This window comes from Mus pahari, chromosome 6 (genome assembly GCF_900095145.1).
Source record: "Mus pahari chromosome 6, PAHARI_EIJ_v1.1, whole genome shotgun sequence".
Lineage (NCBI taxonomy): Eukaryota > Metazoa > Chordata > Mammalia > Rodentia > Muridae > Mus > Mus pahari.
In genome coordinates this window covers 28592277-28597680 of record NC_034595.1, presented here as the reverse complement: position 1 = coordinate 28597680, position 5404 = coordinate 28592277, and the positions used below count along the sequence as shown (strand labels likewise).

General features: G+C 40.8%; 1 pseudogene; it reads left to right on the top strand.

The window, feature by feature from the left end:
• The first annotated feature begins 223 nt into the window (after positions 1 to 223).
• LOC110323283 lies at positions 224 to 5124 on the top strand (annotated as a pseudogene).
• Positions 5125 to 5404: the final 280 nt, after the last annotated feature.

Genomic DNA, 5404 nt, shown 5'->3' with positions numbered 1-5404 from the left:
AGGAGTATGATAGCAATAACATTTTATTCATTTCAAAACTAATTTTAGAGTCCAAAACTCTAAATAAGATAAAAATTCATCAACAATAGAATAGGTTATTTATACAATATTGTAAATACTGACCCACCAGAGCACACTATCAACAAATAAATGAGTTTGAGTTTGACAATTTAATGTTGAATATCAAACAAAAAATACATACTTTGTAATTTCTAGCTGCTCAATGGGAGAGCAAGTCGTGCAGTCTCCGAGGTCCGGGTAACATCATGAGTCTGACAGTTTCACAGTGTGTACTTTCTGACAAACAGTGAGCTGCACCATGACCTTCAGTGCTTGTCTTTGTTTAGTTCATGTCAATAATATTTCATCAAAGACTATGTTCTTGCACACACATTTGGATGTGCAAATTGGTTCTCAAAATATGAAGCTCCCACACATTGGATGGTGGACATCTGTTTTACGTCATTACTGGGAATAAGAAAAGCATTGCTGTGCTTAAATTTGGTGGACATCTGCTTTACATCATTGCTAAGAAAAGAAAAGCATTTCTGTGCTTAAATACAGTTTAAAGATCTTAAAATCAAATGTGAGAGCTTGTGCATCTGATGGATACCACCACTGGAAGAGTTGCTTAGATATTGCAGACCTGGCATATTTCGGGGCATCTGGGAAGCAGATAAGTGAAGTTTAGGTAGAAAGTCCTTCATGAAAATAATAGATGGTACATGGGGACAGTTACTAAAGCACTACTAAAGTTAATGATGTCTTAGGTTTGAATTGTATGTATACTTTCAAAAGATATTACTACTCCTTCTGAGATTCTGCTGATCACCTACCCAATGAGGAGAAAACTGAAAACTATTGACCAAAATAGCCAAGACAAGAGCATCCATGGACTTTTTGGAAAAGATCCTTTTTGATGTCTATGGATTATGACAATGCCATGTAAATATAAATAAACAATAATCTTGGAGGACATTCTGAAGAGATAATGAAATGGAATTCTCTAATAATGTATAACCCCATGTACACAAAACTTGCATTGTCTATATGACTTGTCAACTTTGTGGTCTACTAGAGTTATTCAATTTCCAGGGAAATAGAAAGACTAGAGATTCTACATGAAATCAGAGATTTACCCTTTTCCGTAGTGGCAGGACCTATAGCACACATTAATGTATATGTTTCTATAATAAACTGCTAAGAGCTTTCCCAAGCACTGGTTTTCTTAAGAAGTCACCAGGGGTTGGGGAAGGTGGGGTGAGGTGTATGCAGAGGCAAATGTTGGTTTTGCGAAAGTAAAATTGCTCAGTATTAATAATATTTTTTAATTAGATATTTTTATTTACATTTCAGATATTATCCCCTTTCCCGGTTCTCCCCCCCCCCCGCAAACCCCTCCCATTATCCCCTTCCCTCTTCCCATGCTCACCAACCCACCCACTCCTGCTTTCTGGCCCTGGCATCCCCCTATACTGGGACATAGAGCCTTCATAGGATCAGGGGCCTCTCCTCCCATTGATGACCAACTAGGCCATCCTCTGCTACATATGCAGCTGGAGCCATGAGTCCCAACATGTGTACTCTTTGGCTGGTGGTTTAGTGCATGGGAGCTCTGGGGGCACTGGTTAGTTCATATTGTTGTTCCTCCTAAGGGTTACAAATTCCTTCAACTCCTTGGGTCCTGTCTCCAGCTCCTTCATTAGGAACCCTGTGCTCAGTCCAATGGATAGCTGTGAGCATCTACTTCTGTTATTTGTCAGACACTGGCAAAGCCTCACAGGAGACAGCTATATCAGGATCCTGTCAGCAAGCTCTTATTGGCAACCACAATAGTTTCGGAGTCTGGTGATTGTTTATGAGATAGATCCCCAGGAGACGCAGTCTCTGGATGGTCATTCCTTCAGTCTCTGCTCCACACTTTGTCTCTGTAACTTTGTCCTTCCATAGGTATTTTGTTCTTCCTTCTAAGAAGGATCGAAGTATCTACACTTTGGTCTTCCTTCTTCTAGAGATTCATGTGGTTTGTGAATTGCATTTTGGGTATTCCAAGCTTCTAGGCTAATATCAGTGAGTGTATATCATATATGTTCTTTTGTGATTGGGTTACCTCACTCAGGATAATATCCTCCAGATCCATCCATTTGCCTAAGAATTTCATAATTCATTGTTTTAAAAGCTGTTCGGTACTCCATTGTGTAAATGTACCACATTTTCTCTACCCATTCCTCTGTTGAGGGACATCTGGGTCCTTTCCAGCTTCTGGCTAGTATAAATAAGGCTGCTATGAACATAGTGGAGCATGTGTCCTTATTACATGTTGGAGCATCTTCTGGGTATATGCCCAGAAGAGGTATTGCTGGGTCCTCAGGTAGTACTATGTCCAATTTTCTGAGGAACCACCAAACTGATTTCCAGAGTGGTTGTACCAGCTTGAAATCCCACCAGCAATGGAAGAGTGTTCCTCTTTTTCCACATCCTCACCAGCATCTGCTGTCACCTGAATTTTTGATTTTAGCCATTCTGACTGGTGTAAGGTGGAATCTCAGGGTTGTTTGGATTTGCATTTCCCTGATTACTAAGGAGGTTGAACATTTTTTTTTAGGTGCTTCTCAGCCATTCGGTATTCCTCAGTTGAGAATTTTTTGTTTAGCTCTGTACCCCATTTTTAATAGGGTTATTTGTTTCTCTGGAGTCTAACTTCTTGAGTTCTTTATATATGTTGGATATTAGCCCCCTATCGGATGTAGGGTTGGTGAAAATTTTTCCCCAATCTGTTGGTTGCCCTTTTGTCTTATTGACAGTGTCCTTTGCCTTACAGAAGAAGCTTTGCAATTTTTTGCAGTCCCATTTGTCAATTCTTGATCTTACAGCACAAGCCATTGGTGCTCTGTTCAGGATTTTTTTTTTCCCTGTGACCATATGTTTGAGGCTCTTCCCCACAACACACCTGAAACCTCTAGAACAAAAAGAAGCAAATTCACCCAAGACGAGTAGATGGCAAGAAATAATCAAACTCAGGGCTGAAATCAACCAAGTGGAAACAAAAAGAACTATTCAAAGAATCAACCAAACCAGGAACCGGTTCTTTGAGAAAATCAACAAAATAGATAAAAACCTTAGTCAGACTAACTAGAGGGTACAGAGACAGTATCCTAATTAACAAAATCAGAAATGAAAAGGGAGACATAGCAATAGAAACTGAAGAAATCAAAACAACAACAACAACAACAACAACAAAACAACAACATCATCACATCCTACTACAAAGCCCATGCTCAACAAAACTGGAAAACCTGGTGCTGTACGCAGTGACTGGTGGTAGCCTGGCAGCGACTGTTGGCTCAATAGTGTGGTTGATGGCTTAAATAAGTTCCGTGGAGGCAGCAGTGTTAGGGGAGCAGGCCCAGAACTTGGTGCTCAGCAAACAGAAGGTGGAGGAGCTGTACCACAACTGTGGCATCCTCGCCAATGCCATGGAGCAAGTGAGCCAGCAAAAAAAGATGCCTAACAAATGATACTGGTTTGCATGAAAGGCAGCACCAAGGAAAAGCAATTAGCAGCTCAGGTTATACCAAAATTCTTTAAACATTTTCCAGAGCTGGCTGATTCTGCTATCAATGCACAGTTAGACCTCTGTGAGGATAATGATGTGTCAAGCAATTAAAGAGCTGCCTCAGTTTGCCACAGGGGAAAACTTTCAGAGAGTAGCAGATATCCTCACCCAGCTTCTGCAGACAGATGACTCTGTAGAATTTAATTTGTTGAACAATACCCTGTTAAGTATATTTAAGATGGATGCAAAAGGAACATTAGGTGGCTTGTTTAGCCGTAATCTTCAAAAAGAAGACATTGTTAGAGAAGGAGCAATTAAATTCCTGTCCACAAAACTCAAGATGCTCCCAGGTGAAGTGTTAACCAAGGAAGTAGAGGAGTTCATACTCACTGAATCCAGAAAGGTCCTAGAAGATGTGACTGGTGAAGACTTTGTTTTGTTCATGCAGATACTTTCTGGGTTAAAAAGCTTACAGACAGTGAGTGGAAGACAGCAGCTGGTCAAGCTGGTGGTGGAACAGACTGACCTGGAGCAGACCTTCTGCCCCTCAGACCCTGACTGTGTGGACAGGCTACTGCAGTGCACGCCGCAGGTTATGCCTCTGTTCTCTAAAAGTGTGCATTTTCTACAAGATTTGTGACATATTTCTGTGAGCAGGTTCTCCTTAATCTCAGGACCCTAACTACCCCAGTGGAAGGTCTTGATATACAGTTGGTGGTATTCAAGTTGTAGGCAGAGATGAGTTCATTTTGTGGTGACATGGAAAAACTAGAAACAAATTTAAGAAAACTGTTTGATGGGATATTGGAGTATATGCCTCTCCCTCCAGAAGAAGAAAATGGAGAGAATGCTGGTAATGAAGAGCCCGAGCTGCAGGTCAGTTATGTAGAGTGCTTATGATACAGTTTTCATCAGTTGGGCCAAAAACTTCCAGACTTCTTAACAGTCAAGCTGAATGCAGAAAAGCTCAAGGATTTCAAAATTAGGTTGCAGTACTTTGCACAGGGCCTTCAGGCTTATACCAGACAACTTTTTTTTTTCCTTTTCTTTTCTTTTTTTAAATTTTCTTTATTTACATTTCAAATGCTATCCCAAAAGTTTCCTATACCCCTCCCCCACCTCTGTTCCCCTACCCACCCACTCCCACTACTTGGCCCAGGCCTTGCCTTGTGCTGCGTCATATAAAGTTTGCAAGACCAAGGGGCCTCTCTTCCCAATGATGGCCTTTGCTTGTCTCTCCAGGGTAAAATAGGCAAGGCTTTAAAAACAGAGGAGAACAAGATACAAGCTGTTGCTTTGAAAATAACAAACAATATCAATGTTCTAGCCAAGGATCTCTTCCACATTCCTCCTTCTTATAAGAGCACAGTAATATTGTCCTGGAAACCTGTAGAGAAAGTTGAGATTGGGCAAAAGAAAATCAGTGACGATACAAGTTCAGGTTCACCGCTAAGAAATCTCCAGGAGGACCAAAAAGGGATAACAGACCAATTTATAATCCTCCTAGTGGAAAGTACAGCAGCAATGTGGGCAACGTTAATTATGAGAGGAGCCTTCAGGGAAAGTAGAGGTGGCTGAGGTTGGGGAACACCAGGAAATCGTAGTTAAGGAAGACTCTACTGATTGCAACATCACATTCTTCAGCATTGTCATGAGATTAATATACTTAAATCTAACACTCATTGGATTGCTGGCGATGTCCCTTTAAAAGGACTGCTGCCTTCAGCTGAAAATATAACATTCTTCCTACCTTTGATATGCTTTTGTAAAAGACCATGGTTGTGTCCAAGGTAAAACCACAACAATATTTTTGGATGCTTTGTCTGCAGCCTTGACTTGTTTTCACAA